This window comes from Chiloscyllium punctatum, chromosome 33, assembly GCF_047496795.1.
Source record: "Chiloscyllium punctatum isolate Juve2018m chromosome 33, sChiPun1.3, whole genome shotgun sequence".
In the NCBI taxonomy this organism is placed as follows: domain Eukaryota; kingdom Metazoa; phylum Chordata; class Chondrichthyes; order Orectolobiformes; family Hemiscylliidae; genus Chiloscyllium; species Chiloscyllium punctatum.
Window position 1 is genome coordinate 3,067,312 of NC_092771.1, and position 16,182 is coordinate 3,083,493.

The window sequence follows — 16,182 nt, forward strand, 5'->3', positions numbered from 1 at the left end:
TGTTTCAGCCCCTCTGTTTCTCGCCCTCTGTTTCAGCCACTCTGTTTCTCGCCCTCTGTTTCAGTCCCTCTGTTTCGCGCTCTCTGTTTCAGCCCCTCTGTTTCTCGCCCTCTGTTTCTGCCCGTCTGTTTCTCGCCCTCTGTTTCAGCCCCTCTGTTTTTCGCCCTCTGTTTCAGCCCCTCTGTTTCTCGCCCTCTGTTTCAGGCTCTCTGTTTCAGCCCGTCTGTTTCAGCCCCTCTGATTCAGCCCCTCTGTTTCTCGCCCTCTGTTTCTCGCCCTCTGTTTAAGCCCCTTTGTTTCTCGCCTTCTGTTTCAGCCCCTCTGTTTCAGCCCCTCTGATTCAGCCCCTCTGTTTCAGCCCCTCTGTTTCAGCCCCTCTGTTTCTCGCCCTCAGTTTCTGCCCCTCTGTTTCTCGCCCTCTGTTTCAGCCCCTCTGTTTCAGCCCCTCTGTTTCAGCCCCTCTGTTTCAGCCCCTCTGTTTCTCGCCCTCTCTTTCAGCCCCTCTGTTTCTCGCCCTCTGTTTCAGCCCTTCTTTTTCAGCCCCTCTGATTCTCGTCCTCTGTTTCTGCCCCTCAGTTTCTCGCCCTCTGTTTCAGCCCCTCTGTTTCTCGCCTTCTGTTTCAGCCCCTCTGATTCATCCCCTCTGTTTCAGCCCTTCTGATTCAGCCCCTCTGATTCAGCCCCTCTGTTTCTCGCCCTCTGTTTCAGCCCCTCTGTTTCAGCCCTTCTGTTTCAGCCACTCTGTTTCAGCCCCTCTTTTCTTGCCCTCTGTTTCAGCCCCTCTGTTTCTCGACCTCTGTTTCAGTCCCTCTGTTTCTCACCATCTGTTTCAGCCCCTCTGTTTCAGCTCCTCTGTTTCTCGCCCTCTGTTTCGGCCCCTCTGTTTCTCGCCCTCTGTTTCAGCCCCTCTGTTTCTCGCCCTCTGTTTCATCCCCTCTGATTAAGCCCCTCTGTTTCAGCCCCTCTGAATCAGCCCCTCTGATTCTGCCCCTCTGTTTCAGCCCCTCTGTTTCAGCCCCTCTGTTTCTCGCCCTCTGTTTCAGCCCCTCTGTTTCTCACCCTCTGTTTCAGCACCTCTCTTTCAGCCCCTCTGTTTCTCGCTCTCTGTTTCAGCCCCTCTGTTTCTCGCCCTCTGTTTCAGCCCCTCTGATTCAGCCCCTCTGTTTCTCGCCCTCTGTTTCAGCCCCTCTGTTTCTCGCCCTCTGTTTCAGCCCCTCTGTTTCTCGCCCTCTGTTTCAGCACCTCTGTTTCAGCCCCTCTGTTTCAGCCCCTCTGTTTCTCGCCCTCTGTTTCAGCCCCTCTGTTTCAGCCCCTCTGATTAAGCCCCTCTGTTTCAGCCCCTCTGAATCAGCCCCTCTGATTCAGCCCCTCTGTTTCAGCCCCTCTGTTTCAGCCCCTCTGTTTCTCGCCCTCTGTTTCAGCCCCTCTGTTTCTCACCCTCTGTTTCAGCCTCTCTGATTCAGCCCCTCTGTTTCTCGCTCTCTGTTTCAGCCCCTCTGTTTCTCGCCCTCTGTTTCAGCCCCTCTGATTCAGCCCCTTTGTTTCTCGCCCTCTGTTTCAGCCCCTCTGTTTCTCGCCCTCTGTTTCAGCCCCTCTGTTTCTCGCCCTCTGTTTCAGCCCCTCTGTTTCTGCCCCTCTGTTTCTGCCCGTCTGTTTCTCGCCCTCTGTTTCAGCCCCTCTGTTTTTCGCCCTCTGTTTCAGCCCCTCTGTTTCTCGCCCTCTGTTTCAGGCTCTCTGTTTCAGCCCGTCTGTTTCAGCCCCTCTGATTCAGCCCCTCTGTTTCTCGCCCTCTGTTTCTCGCCCTCTGTTTCAGCCCCTTTGTTTCTCGCCTTCTGTTTCAGCCCCTCTGTTTCAGCCCCTCTGATTCAGCCCCTCTGTTTCAGCCCCTCTGTTTCAGCCCCTCTGTTTCTCGCCCTCAGTTTCTGCCCCTCTGTTTCTCGCCCTCTGTTTCAGCCCCTCTGTTTCAGCCCCTCTGTTTCAGCCCCTCTGTTTCAGCCCCTCTGTTTCTCGCCCTCTCTTTCAGCCCCTCTGTTTCTCGCCCTCTGTTTCAGCCCTTCTTTTTCAGCCCCTCTGATTCTCGTCCTCTGTTTCTGCCCCTCAGTTTCTCGCCCTCTGTTTCAGCCCCTCTGTTTCTCGCCTTCTGTTTCAGCCCCTCTGATTCATCCCCTCTGTTTCAGCCCTTCTGATTCAGCCCCTCTGATTCAGCCCCTCTGTTTCTCGCCCTCTGTTTCAGCCCCTCTGTTTCAGCCCTTCTGTTTCAGCCACTCTGTTTCAGCCCCTCTTTTCTTGCCCTCTGTTTCAGCCCCTCTGTTTCTCGACCTCTGTTTCAGTCCCTCTGTTTCTCACCATCTGTTTCAGCCCCTCTGTTTCAGCTCCTCTGTTTCTCGCCCTCTGTTTCGGCCCCTCTGTTTCTCGCCCTCTGTTTCAGCCCCTCTGTTTCTCGCCCTCTGTTTCATCCCCTCTGATTAAGCCCCTCTGTTTCAGCCCCTCTGAATCAGCCCCTCTGATTCTGCCCCTCTGTTTCAGCCCCTCTGTTTCAGCCCCTCTGTTTCTCGCCCTCTGTTTCAGCCCCTCTGTTTCTCACCCTCTGTTTCAGCACCTCTCTTTCAGCCCCTCTGTTTCTCGCTCTCTGTTTCAGCCCCTCTGTTTCTCGCCCTCTGTTTCAGCCCCTCTGATTCAGCCCCTCTGTTTCTCGCCCTCTGTTTCAGCCCCTCTGTTTCTCGCCCTCTGTTTCAGCCCCTCTGTTTCTCGCCCTCTGTTTCAGCACCTCTGTTTCAGCCCCTCTGTTTCAGCCCCTCTGTTTCTCGCCCTCTGTTTCAGCCCCTCTGTTTCAGCCCCTCTGATTAAGCCCCTCTGTTTCAGCCCCTCTGAATCAGCCCCTCTGATTCAGCCCCTCTGTTTCAGCCCCTCTGTTTCAGCCCCTCTGTTTCTCGCCCTCTGTTTCAGCCCCTCTGTTTCTCACCCTCTGTTTCAGCCTCTCTGATTCAGCCCCTCTGTTTCTCGCTCTCTGTTTCAGCCCCTCTGTTTCTCGCCCTCTGTTTCAGCCCCTCTGATTCAGCCCCTTTGTTTCTCGCCCTCTGTTTCAGCCCCTCTGTTTCTCGCCCTCTGTTTCAGCCCCTCTGTTTCTCGCCCTCTGTTTCAGCCCCTCTGTTTCAGCCCCTCTGTTTCTGCCCGTCTGTTTCTCGCCCTCTGTTTCAGCCCCTCTGTTTTTCGCCCTCTGTTTCAGCCCCTCTGTTTCTCGCCCTCTGTTTCAGGCTCTCTGTTTCAGCCCGTCTGTTTCAGCCCCTCTGATTCAGCCCCTCTGTTTCTCGCCCTCTGTTTCTCGCCCTCTGTTTCAGCCCCTTTGTTTCTCGCCTTCTGTTTCAGCCCCTCTGTTTCAGCCCCTCTGATTCAGCCCCTCTGTTTCAGCCCCTCTGTTTCAGCCCCTCTGTTTCTCGCCCTCAGTTTCTGCCCCTCTGTTTCTCGCCCTCTGTTTCAGCCCCTCTGTTTCAGCCCCTCTGTTTCAGCCCCTCTGTTTCAGCCCCTCTGTTTCTCGCCCTCTCTTTCAGCCCCTCTGTTTCTCGCCCTCTGTTTCAGCCCTTCTTTTTCAGCCCCTCTGATTCTCGTCCTCTGTTTCTGCCCCTCAGTTTCTCGCCCTCTGTTTCAGCCCCTCTGTTTCTCGCCTTCTGTTTCAGCCCCTCTGATTCATCCCCTCTGTTTCAGCCCTTCTGATTCAGCCCCTCTGATTCAGCCCCTCTGTTTCTCGCCCTCTGTTTCAGCCCCTCTGTTTCAGCCCTTCTGTTTCAGCCACTCTGTTTCAGCCCCTCTTTTCTTGCCCTCTGTTTCAGCCCCTCTGTTTCTCGACCTCTGTTTCAGTCCCTCTGTTTCTCACCATCTGTTTCAGCCCCTCTGTTTCAGCTCCTCTGTTTCTCGCCCTCTGTTTCGGCCCCTCTGTTTCTCGCCCTCTGTTTCAGCCCCTCTGTTTCTCGCCCTCTGTTTCATCCCCTCTGATTAAGCCCCTCTGTTACAGCCCCTCTGAATCAGCCCCTCTGATTCTGCCCCTCTGTTTCAGCCCCTCTGTTTCAGCCCCTCTGTTTCTCGCCCTCTGTTTCAGCCCCTCTGTTTCTCACCCTCTGTTTCAGCACCTCTCTTTCAGCCCCTCTGTTTCTCGCTCTCTGTTTCAGCCCCTCTGTTTCTCGCCCTCTGTTTCAGCCCCTCTGATTCAGCCCCTCTGTTTCTCGCCCTCTGTTTCAGCCCCTCTGTTTCTCGCCCTCTGTTTCAGCCCCTCTGTTTCTCGCCCTCTGTTTCAGCACCTCTGTTTCAGCCCCTCTGTTTCAGCCCCTCTGTTTCTCGCCCTCTGTTTCAGCCCCTCTGTTTCAGCCCCTCTGATTAAGCCCCTCTGTTTCAGCCCCTCTGAATCAGCCCCTCTGATTCAGCCCCTCTGTTTCAGCCTCTCTGATTCAGCCCCTCTGTTTCTCGCTCTCTGTTTCAGCCCCTCTGTTTCTCGCCCTCTGTTTCAGCCCCTCTGATTCAGCCCCTTTGTTTCTCGCCCTCTGTTTCAGCCCCTCTGTTTCTCGCCCTCTGTTTCAGCCCCTCTGTTTCTCGCCCTCTGTTTCAGCCCCTCTGTTTCAGCCCCTCTGTTTCAGCCCCTATGTTTCTCGCCCTCTGTTTCAGCCCCTCTGTTTCTCGCCCTCTGTTTCAGCCCCTCTGTTTCTCGCCCTCTGTTTCAGCCCCTCTATTTCTCGCCCTCTGTTTCAGCCCCTCTATTATAGCCCCACTGTTTCAGTCCCTTTGTTTCAGCCACTCTGTTTCTCGCCCTCAGTTTCAACCGCTCTGTTTCTCGCCCTCTGTATCAGCCCCTCTGTTTCAGCCCCTCTGTTTCAGTCCCTCTGTTTCTCGCCCTCTGTTTCTGGCCCGCTGTTTCAGCCCCTCTATTTCTCGCTCTCTGTTTCAGCCCCTCTGTTTCCGCCCCTCTGTTTCAGCCCCTCAGTTACAGCCCCTCTGTATCTCGCCCTCTGTTTCAGCCCCTCTGTTTCTTGCCCTCTGTTTCAGCCACTCTGTTTCTCGCCCTCTGTTTCAGCCTCTCTGTTTCTCGCCCTCTGTTTCAGCCCCTCTGTTTCAGCCCCACTGTTTCTCGCCCTCTGTTTCAGCCCCTCTGTTTCTCGCCCTCTGTTTCAGCCCCTCTGTTTCTCGCCCTCTGTTTCAGCCTCTCTGTTTCTCGCCCTCTGTTTCAGCCCCTCTGTTTCAGCCCCTCTGTTTCAGCCACTCTGTTTCTCGCCCTCTGTTTCAGCCCCTCTGTTTCTCGCCCTCTGTTTCAGCCCCTCTGTTTCTCGCCCTCTGTATCAGCCGCTTTGTTTCAGCCCCTCTGTTTCAGCCCCTCTTTTTCAGCCCCTCTGTTTCTCGCTCTCTGTTTCAGCCCCTCTGTTTCTCGCCCTCTGTTTCAGCCCCTCTGTTTCTCGCCATCTGTTTCAGCCCCTCTGTTTCTCGCCCTCTGTTTCAGCCCCTCTGTTTCAGCCCCTCTGTTTCAGCCCCTCTGTTTCTCGCCCACTGTTTCAGCCCCTCTGTTTCTCGCCATCTGTTTCAGCCCCTCTGTTTCTCGCCCTCTGTTTCAGCCCCTCGATTTCTCGCCCTCTGTTTCAGCCCCTCTATTTTAGCCCCACTGTTTCAGCCCCTTTGTTTCAGCCACTCTGTTTCTCGGTCTCTGTTTCAACCCCTCTGTTTCTCGCCCTCTGTTTCAGCCCCTCTGATTCAGCCCCTTTGTTTCTCGCCCTCTGTTTCAGCCCCTCTGTTTCTCGCCCTCTGTTTCAGCCCCTCTGTTTCTCGCCCTCTGTTTCAGCACCTCTGTTTCAGCCCCTCTGTTTCAGCCCCTCTGTTTCTCGCCCTCTGTTTCAGCCCCTCTGTTTCTCACCCTCTGTTTCAGCCCCTCTGTTTCTCGCCCTCTGTTTCAGCCCCTCTGTTTCAGCCCCTCTGTTTCTCGCCCACTGTTTCAGCCCCTCTGTTTCTCGCCCTCTGTTTGAGCCCCTCGATTTCTCGCCCTCTGTTTCAGCCCCTCTATTTTAGCCCCATTGTTTCAGCCCCTTTGTTTCAGCCACTCTGTTTCTCGCCCTCTGTTTCAGCCGCTCTGTTTCTCACCCTCTGTACCAGCCCCTCTGTTTCAGCCCCTCTGTTTCAGTCCCTCTGTTTCTCGCCCTCTGTTTCTGGTCCTCTGTTTCAGCCCCTCTATTTCTCGCTCTCTGTTTCAGCCCCTCTGTTTCAGCCCCTCTGTTTCAGCCCCTCTGTTTCAGCCCCTCTGTTTCTCGCCCTCTGTTTCAGCCTCTCTGTTTCTCGCCGTCTGTATCAGCGGCTTTGTTTCAGCCCCTCTGTTTCAGCCCCTCTTTTTCAGCCCCTCTGTTTCTCGCCCTCTGTTTCTCACCCTCTGTTTCAGCCCCTCTGTTTCTCGCCCTCTGTTTCAGCCCCTCTGTTTCAGCCCATCTGATTCAGCCCGTCTGATTCAGCCCCTCTGTTTCTTGCCCTCTGTTTCAGCCACTCTGTCTCAGCCCCTCTGTTTCTTGCCCTCTGTTTCAGCCCCTCTGTTTCTCGCCCTCTGTTTCAGCCCCTCTGTTTCTCGCCCTCTGTTTCAGCCCCTCTGTTTCTCGCCCTCTGTTTCAGTCCCTCTGTTTCGCGCTCTCTGTTTCAGCCCCTCTGTTTCAGCCCCTCTGTTTCTCGCCCTCTGTTTCTGCCCGTCTGTTTCTCGCCCTCTGTTTCAGCCCCTCTGTTTCTCGCCCTCTGTTTCAGCCCCTCTGTTTCTCGCCCTCTGTTCAGCCCCTCTGTTTCACGCTCTCTGTTTCAGACCCTCTGTTTCAGCCCCTCTGTTTCTCGCCCTCTGTTTCTGCCCTCTGTTTCTCGCCCTCTGTTTCAGCCCCTCTGATTCAGCCCGTTTGTTTCAGCCCCTCTGAATCAGCCCCTCTGATTCAGCCCCTCTGATTCAGCCCCTCTGTTTCAGCCCCTCTGTTTCAGCCCCTCTGTTTCTGCCCCTCTGTTTCAGCCCCTCTGTTTCTCGCCCTCTGTTTCAGCCCCTCTGTTTTTTGCCCTGTGTTTCAGCCCCTCTGTTTCTCGCCCTCTGTTTCAGGCTCTCTGTTTCAGCCCGTCTGTTTCTCACCCTCTGTTTCAGCCCCTCTGTTTCACGCCCTCTGTTTCAGCCCCTCTGTTTCAGCCCCTTTGTTTCTCGCCCTCTGTTTCAGCCCCTCTGTTTCAGCCCCTCTGATTCTGCCCCTCTGTTTCAGCCCCTCTGTTTCAGCCCCTCTGTTTCTCGCCCTGAGTTTCTGCCCCTCTGTTTCTCGCCCTCTGTTTCAGCCCCTCTGTTTCAGCCCGTCCATTTCAGCCCCTCTGTTTCAGCCCCTCTGTTTCTCGCCCTCTGTTTCAGCCCCTCTGTTTCTCGCCCTCTGTTTCAGCCCCTCTGTTTCAGCCCCTCTGTTTCCCGCCCTCTGTTTCTGCCCCTCAGTTTCTCGCCCTCTGTTTCAGCCCCTCTGTTTCTCGCCTTCTGTTTCAGCCCCTCTGATTCAGCCCCTCTGATTCAGCCCTTCTGATTCAGCCCCTCTGATTCAGCCCCTCTGTTTCTCGCCCTCTGTTTCAGCACCTCTGTTTCAGCCCTTCTGTTTCAGCCACTCTGTTTCAGCCCCTCTGTTTCTCGCCCTCTGTTTCAGCCCCTCTGTTTCTCGCCCTCTGTTTCAGCCCCTCTGTTTCTCACCATCTGTTTCAGCCCCTCTGTTTCATGCTCTCTGTTTCAGCCCCTCTGTTTCAGCTCCTCTGTTTCTCGCCCTCTGTTTCGGCCCCTCTGTTTCTCGCCCTCTGTTTCAGCCCCTCTGTTTCTCGCCCTCTGTTTCAGCCCCTCTGATTCAGCCCCTCTGTTTCAGCCCCTCTGAATCAGCCCCTCTGATTCAGCCCCTCTGTTTCAGCCCCTCTGTTTCAGCCCCTCTGTTTCTCGCCCTCTGTTTCAGCCCCTCTGTTTCTCACCCTCTGTTTCAGCACCTCTGTTTCAGCCCCTCTGTTTCTCGCTCTCTGTTTCAGCCCCTCTGTTTCTCGCCCTCAGTTTCAGCCCCTCTGTTTCAGCCCCTCTGTTTCTCGCCCTCTGTTTCAGCCCCTCTGTTTCTCGCCTTCTGTTTCAGCCCCTCTGTTTCTCGCCCTCTGTTTCAGCCCCTCTGTTTCAGCCCCTCTGTTTCAGTCCCACTGTTTCTCGCCCTCTGTTTCAGCCCCTCTGTTTCTCGCCCTCTGTTTCAGCCCCTCTATTTCTCGCCCTCTGTTTCAGCCCCTCTATTTTAGACCCACTGTTTCAGCCCCTTTGTTTCAGCCACTCTGTTTCTCGCCCTCTGTTTCTGCCCCTCTGTTTCTCGCCTTCTGTTTCAGCCCCTCTGTTTCAGCCCCTCTGTTTCAGCCCCTCTGATTCAGCCCCTCTGTTTCTCGCCCTCTGTTTCAGCCCCTCTGTTTCAGCCCTTCTGTTTCAGCCACTCTTTTTCAGTCCCTCTTTTCTTGCCCTCTGTTTCAGCCCCTCTGTTTCTCGAACTCTGTTTCAGCCCCTCTGTTTCTCGCCCTCTGTATCAGCCCCTCTGTTTCAGCCCCTCTGTTTCAGTCCCTCGGTTTCTCGCCCTCTGTTTCTGGCCCTCTGTTTCAGCCCCTCTGTTTCTCGCCCTCTGTTTCAGCCCCTCTGTTTCAGCCCCTCTGTTTCAGCCCCACTGTTTCTCGCCCTCTGTTTCAGCCCCTCTGTTTCTCGCCCTCTGTTTCAGCCCCTCTATTTCTCGCCCTCTGTTTCAGCCCCTCTAATTTAGCCCCACTGTTTCAGCCCCTTTGTTTCAGCCACTCTGTTTCAGCCCCTCTGTTTCTCGCCTTCTGTTTCAGCCCCTCTGATTCAGCCCCTCTGTTTCAGCCCTTCTGATTCAGCCCCTCTGATTCAGCCCCTCTGTTTCTCGCCCTCTGTTTCAGCCCCTCTGTTTCAGCCCTTCTGTTTCAGCCACTCTGTTTCAGCCCCTCTTTTTCAGCCCCTCTGTTTCTCGCCCTCTGTTTCTCGCCCTCTGTTTCAGCCCCTCAATTTCTCGCCCTCTGTTTCAGCCCCTCTGTTTCAGCCCATCTGATTCAGCCCGTCTGATTCAGCCCCTCTGTTTCTCGCCCTCTGTTTCAGCCACTCTGTTTCAGCCCCTCTGTTTCTTGCCCTCTGTTTCAGCCCCTCTGTTTCTCGCCCTCTGTTTCAGCCCATCTGTTTCTCGCCCTCTGTTTCAGCCCCTCTGTTTCTCGCCCTCTGTTTCAATCCCTCTGTTTCGCGCTCTCTGTTTCAGCCCCTCTGTTTCAGCCCCTCTGTTTCTCGCCCTCTGTTTCTGCCCGTCTGTTTCTCGCCCTATGTTTCAGCCCCTATGTTTCTCGCCCTCTGTTTCAGCCCCTCTGTTTCTCGCCCTCTGTTTCAGCCCCTCTGTTTCGCGCTCTCTGTTTCAGCCCCTCTGTTTCAGCCCCTCTGTTTCTCGCCCTCTGTTTCTGCCCCTATGTTTCTCGCCCTCTGTTTCCGCCGTTCTGATTCAGCCCCTCTGTTTCAGCCCCTCTGAATCAGCCCCTCTGATTCAGCCCCTCTGTTTCAGCCACTCTGTTTCAGCCCCTCTGTTTCTCGCCCTCTGTTTCAGCCCCTCTGTTTCTCACCCTCTGTTTCAGCCCCTCTGATTCAGCCCCTCTGTTTCTCGCGCTTTGTTTCAGCCCCTCTGTTTCTCGCCCTCTGTTTCTGCCCCTCTGATTCAGCCCCTCTGTTTCTCGCCCTCTGTTTCAGCCCCTCTGTTTCTCGCCCTCTGTTTCAGCCCCTCTGTTTCTCGCCCTCTGTTCCAGCCCCTCTGTTTCAGCCCCTCTGTTTCAGCCCCTCTGTTTCAGCCCCTCTGTTTCTCGCCCTCCGTTTCTGCCCGTCTGTTTCTCGCCCTCTGTTTCAGCCCCTCTGTTTCTCGCCCTCTGTTTCAGCCCCTCTGTTTTTCGCCCTCTGTTTCAGCCCCTCTGTTTCTCGCCCTCTGTTTCAGTCCGTCTGTTTCGCGCTCTCTGTTTCAGCCACTCTGTTTCTCGCCCTCTGTTTCAGCCGCTCTGTTTCTCACCCTCTGTACCAGCCCCTCTGTTTCAGCCCCTCTGTTTCAGTCCCTCTGTTTCTCGCCCTCTGTTTCTGGTCCTCTGTTTCAGCCCCTCTATTTCTCGCTCTCTGTTTCAGCCCCTCTGTTTCAGCCCCTCTGTTTCAGCCCCTCTGTTTCAGCCCCTCTGTTTCTCGCCCTCTGTTTCAGCCTCTCTGTTTCTCGCCGTCTGTATCAGCGGCTTTGTTTCAGCCCCTCTGTTTCAGCCCCTCTTTTTCAGCCCCTCTGTTTCTCGCCCTCTGTTTCTCACCCTCTGTTTCAGCCCCTCTGTTTCTCGCCCTCTGTTTCAGCCCCTCTGTTTCAGCCCATCTGATTCAGCCCGTCTGATTCAGCCCCTCTGTTTCTTGCCCTCTGTTTCAGCCACTCTGTCTCAGCCCCTCTGTTTCTTGCCCTCTGTTTCAGCCCCTCTGTTTCTCGCCCTCTGTTTCAGCCCCTCTGTTTCTCGCCCTCTGTTTCAGCCCCTCTGTTTCTCGCCCTCTGTTTCAGTCCCTCTGTTTCGCGCTCTCTGTTTCAGCCCCTCTGTTTCAGCCCCTCTGTTTCTCGCCCTCTGTTTCTGCCCGTCTGTTTCTCGCCCTCTGTTTCAGCCCCTCTGTTTCTCGCCCTCTGTTTCAGCCCCTCTGTTTCTCGCCCTCTGTTCAGCCCCTCTGTTTCACGCTCTCTGTTTCAGACCCTCTGTTTCAGCCCCTCTGTTTCTCGCCCTCTGTTTCTGCCCTCTGTTTCTCGCCCTCTGATTCAGCCCGTTTGTTTCAGCCCCTCTGAATCAGCCCCTCTGATTCAGCCCCTCTGATTCAGCCCCTCTGTTTCAGCCCCTCTGTTTCAGCCCCTCTGTTTCTGCCCCTCTGTTTCAGCCCCTCTGTTTCTCGCCCTCTGTTTCAGCCCCTCTGTTTTTTGCCCTGTGTTTCAGCCCCTCTGTTTCTCGCCCTCTGTTTCAGGCTCTCTGTTTCAGCCCGTCTGTTTCTCACCCTCTGTTTCAGCCCCTCTGTTTCACGCCCTCTGTTTCAGCCCCTCTGTTTCAGCCCCTTTGTTTCTCGCCCTCTGTTTCAGCCCCTCTGTTTCAGCCCCTCTGATTCTGCCCCTCTGTTTCAGCCCCTCTGTTTCAGCCCCTCTGTTTCTCGCCCTGAGTTTCTGCCCCTCTGTTTCTCGCCCTCTGTTTCAGCCCCTCTGTTTCAGCCCGTCCATTTCAGCCCCTCTGTTTCAGCCCCTCTGTTTCTCGCCCTCTGTTTCAGCCCCTCTGTTTCTCGCCCTCTGTTTCAGCCCCTCTGTTTCAGCCCCTCTGTTTCCCGCCCTCTGTTTCTGCCCCTCAGTTTCTCGCCCTCTGTTTCAGCCCCTCTGTTTCTCGCCTTCTGTTTCAGCCCCTCTGATTCAGCCCCTCTGATTCAGCCCTTCTGATTCAGCCCCTCTGATTCAGCCCCTCTGTTTCTCGCCCTCTGTTTCAGCACCTCTGTTTCAGCCCTTCTGTTTCAGCCACTCTGTTTCAGCCCCTCTGTTTCTCGCCCTCTGTTTCAGCCCCTCTGTTTCTCGCCCTCTGTTTCAGCCCCTCTGTTTCTCACCATCTGTTTCAGCCCCTCTGTTTCATGCTCTCTGTTTCAGCCCCTCTGTTTCAGCTCCTCTGTTTCTCGCCCTCTGTTTCGGCCCCTCTGTTTCTCGCCCTCTGTTTCAGCCCCTCTGTTTCTCGCCCTCTGTTTCAGCCCCTCTGATTCAGCCCCTCTGTTTCAGCCCCTCTGAATCAGCCCCTCTGATTCAGCCCCTCTGTTTCAGCCCCTCTGTTTCAGCCCCTCTGTTTCTCGCCCTCTGTTTCAGCCCCTCTGTTTCTCACCCTCTGTTTCAGCACCTCTGTTTCAGCCCCTCTGTTTCTCGCTCTCTGTTTCAGCCCCTCTGTTTCTCGCCCTCAGTTTCAGCCCCTCTGTTTCAGCCCCTCTGTTTCTCGCCCTCTGTTTCAGCCCCTCTGTTTCTCGCCTTCTGTTTCAGCCCCTCTGTTTCTCGCCCTCTGTTTCAGCCCCTCTGTTTCAGCCCCTCTGTTTCAGTCCCACTGTTTCTCGCCCTCTGTTTCAGCCCCTCTGTTTCTCGCCCTCTGTTTCAGCCCCTCTATTTCTCGCCCTCTGTTTCAGCCCCTCTATTTTAGACCCACTGTTTCAGCCCCTTTGTTTCAGCCACTCTGTTTCTCGCCCTCTGTTTCTGCCCCTCTGTTTCTCGCCTTCTGTTTCAGCCCCTCTGTTTCAGCCCCTCTGTTTCAGCCCCTCTGATTCAGCCCCTCTGTTTCTCGCCCTCTGTTTCAGCCCCTCTGTTTCAGCCCTTCTGTTTCAGCCACTCTTTTTCAGTCCCTCTTTTCTTGCCCTCTGTTTCAGCCCCTCTGTTTCTCGACCTCTGTTTCAGCCCCTCTGTTTCTCGCCCTCTGTATCAGCCCCTCTGTTTCAGCCCCTCTGTTTCAGTCCCTCGGTTTCTCGCCCTCTGTTTCTGGCCCTCTGTTTCAGCCCCTCTGTTTCAGCCCCTCTGTTTCAGCCCCACTGTTTCTCGCCCTCTGTTTCAGCCCCTCTGTTTCTCGCCCTCTGTTTCAGCCCCTCTATTTCTCGCCCTCTGTTTCAGCCCCTCTAATTTAGCCCCACTGTTTCAGCCCCTTTGTTTCAGCCACTCTGTTTCAGCCCCTCTGTTTCTCGCCTTCTGTTTCAGCCCCTCTGATTCAGCCCCTCTGTTTCAGCCCTTCTGATTCAGCCCCTCTGATTCAGCCCCTCTGTTTCTCGCCCTCTGTTTCAGCCCCTCTGTTTCAGCCCTTCTGTTTCAGCCACTCTGTTTCAGCCCCTCTTTTTCAGCCCCTCTGTTTCTCGCCCTCTGTTTCTCGCCCTCTGTTTCAGCCCCTCAATTTCTCGCCCTCTGTTTCAGCCCCTCTGTTTCAGCCCATCTGATTCAGCCCGTCTGATTCAGCCCCTCTGTTTCTCGCCCTCTGTTTCAGCCACTCTGTTTCAGCCCCTCTGTTTCTTGCCCTCTGTTTCAGCCCCTCTGTTTCTCGCCCTCTGTTTCAGCCCATCTGTTTCTCGCCCTCTGTTTCAGCCCCTCTGTTTCTCGCCCTCTGTTTCAATCCCTCTGTTTCGCGCTCTCTGTTTCAGCCCCTCTGTTTCAGCCCCTCTGTTTCTCGCCCTCTGTTTCTGCCCGTCTGTTTCTCGCCCTATGTTTCAGCCCCTATGTTTCTCGCCCTCTGTTTCAGCCCCTCTGTTTCTCGCCCTCTGTTTCAGCCCCTCTGTTTCGCGCTCTCTGTTTCAGCCCCTCTGTTTCAGCCCCTCTGTTTCTCGCCCTCTGTTTCTGCCCCTATGTTTCTCGCCCTCTGTTTCCGCCGTTCTGATTCAGCCCCTCTGTTTCAGCCCCTCTGAATCAGCCCCTCTGATTCAGCCCCTCTGTTTCAGCCACTCTGTTTCAGCCCCTCTGTTTCTCGCCCTCTGTTTCAGCCCCTCTGTTTCTCACCCTCTGTTTCAGCCCCTCTGATTCAGCCCCTCTGTTTCTCGCGCTTTGTTTCAGCCCCTCTGTTTCTCGCCCTCTGTTTCTGCCCCTCTGATTCAGCCCCTCTGTTTCTCGCCCTCTGTTTCAGCCCCTCTGTTTCTCGCCCTCTGTTTCAGCCCCTCTGTTTCTCGCCCTCTGTTTCAGCCCCTCTGTTTCAGCCCCTCTGTTTCAGCCCCTCTGTTTCAGCCCCTCTGTTTCTCGCCCTCCGTTTCTGCCCGTCTGTTTCTCGCCCTCTGTTTCAGCCCCTCTGTTTCTCGCCCTCTGTTTCAGCCCCTCTGTTTTTCGCCCTCTGTTTCAGCCCCTCTGTTTCTCGCCCTCTGTTTCAGTCCGTCTGTTTCGCGCTCTCTGTTTCAGCCCCTCTGTTTCTCGCCCTCTGTTTCTGCCCGTCTGTTTCTCGCCCTCTGTTTCACCCCCTCTGTTTCTCGCCCTCTGTTTCAGCCCCTCTGTTTCTCGCCCTCTGTTCAGCCCCTCTGTTTCAGCCCCTCTGTTTCAGCCCCTCTGTTTCTCGCCCTCTGTCTCTCCCCCTCTGTTTCTCGCCCTCTGTTTCCGCCCCTCTGATTCAGCCCCTCTGTTTCAGCCCCAATGAATCAGCCCCTCTGATTCAGCCCCTCTGTTTCAGCCCCTCTGTTTTTCGCCCTCTGTTTCAGCCCCTCTGTTTCTCGCCCTCTGTTTCAGGCTCTCTGTTTCAGCCCGTCTGTTTCAGCCCATCTGTTTCAGCCCCTCTGTTTCTCGCCCTCTGTTTCTCGCCCCCTGTTTCTGCCCCTCTGTTTCTCGCCCTCTGTTTCAGCCCCTCTGTTTCTCACCCTCTGTTTCAGCCCCTCTGTTTCAGCCCCTCTGTTTCTCGCCCTCAGTTTCTGCCCCTCTGTTTCTCGCCCTCTGTTTCAGCCCCTCTGTTTCAGCCCCTCTGTTTCAGCCCCTCTGTTTCAGCCCCTCTGTTTCTCGCCCTCTGTTTCAGCCCCTCTGTTTCTCACCCTCTGTTTCAGCACCTCTGTTTCAGCCCCTCTGTTTCTCGCTCTCTGTTTCAGCCCCTCTGTTTCTCGCCCTCTGTTTCAGCCCCTCTGATTCAGCCCCTCTGTTTCTCGCCCTCTGTTTCAGCCCCTCTGTTTCTCGCCTTCTGTTTCAGCCCCTCTGTTTCTCGCCCTCTGTTTCAGCCCCTCTGTTTCAGCCCCTCTGTTTCAGCCCCACTGTTTCTCGCCCTCTGTTTCAGCCCCTCTGTTTCTCGCCCTCTGTTTCAGCCCCTCTATTTTAGCCCCACTGTTTCAGCCCCTTTGTTTCAGCCACTCTGTTTCTCGCCCTCTGTTTCAGCCCCTCTGATTCAGCCCCTCTGATTCAGCCCTTCTGATTCAGCCCCTCTGATTCAGCCCCTCTGTTTCTCGCCCTCTGTTTCAGCCCCTCTGTTTCAGCCCTTCTGTTTCAGCCACTCTGTTTCAGCCCCTCTTTTCTTGCCCTCTGTTTCAGCCCCTCTGTTTCTCGACCTCTGTTTCAGCCCCTCTGTTTCTCGCCCTCTGTATCAGCCCCTCTGTTTCAGTCCCTCGGTTTCTCGCCCTCTGTTTCTGCCCCTCTGTTTCAGCCCCTCTGTGTCAGCCCCTCTGTTTCAGCCTCTCTGTTTCTTGCCCTCTGTTTCAGCCACTCTGTTTCTCGCCCTCTGTTTCAGCCTCTCTGTTTCTCGCCCTCTGTTTCAGCCCCTCTGTTTCAGCCCCTCTGTTTCAGTCCCTCTGTTTCAGCCCCTCTGTTTCTTGCCCTCTGATTCAACCCCTCTGTTTCTCGCCCTGTGTTTCAGCCTCTCTGTTTCTCGCCCTCTGTTTCCGCCCCTCTGATTCAGCCCCTCTGTTTCAGCCCCTCTGTTTCAGCCCCTCTGTTTCTCGCCCTCTGTTTCAGCCCCTTTGTTTCTCGCCCTCTGTATCAGCCGCTTTGTTCCAGCCCCTCTGTTTCAGCCCCTCTTTTTCAGCCCCTCTGTTTCTCGCCCTCTGTTTCTCGCCCTCTGTTTCAGCCCCTCAATTTCTCGCCCTCTGTTTCAGCCACTCTGTTTCAGCCCCTCTGTTTCTTGCCCTCTGTTTCAGCCCCTCTGTTTCTCGCCCTCTGTTTCAGCCCCTCTGTATCTCGCCCTCTGTTTCAGCCCCTCTGTTTCTCGCCCTCTGTTTCAATCCCTCTGTTTCGCGCTCTCTGTTTCAGCCCCTCTGTTTCAGCCCCTCTGTTTCTCGCCCTCTGTTTCTGCCCGTCTGTTTCACGCCCTATGTTTCAGCCCCTATGTTTCTCACCCTCTGTTTCAGCCTTTAGTTTCTCGCCCTCTGTTTCAGCCCCTCTGTTTCTCACCCTCTGTTTCAGCCCCTCTGATTCAGCCCCTCTGTTTCTCGCGCTTTGTTTCAGCCCCTCTGTTTCTCGCCCTCTGTTTCTGCCCCTCTGATTCAGCCCCTCTGTTTCTCGCCCTCAGTTTCAGCCCCTCTGTTTCTCGCCCTCTGTTTCAGCCCCTCTGTTTCTCGCCCTCTGTTTCAGTCCCTCTGTTTCGCATTCTCTGTTTCAGCCCCTCTGTTTCAGCACCTCTGTTTCTCGCCCTCTGTTTCTGCCCGTCTGTTTCTCGCCCTCTGTTTCAGCC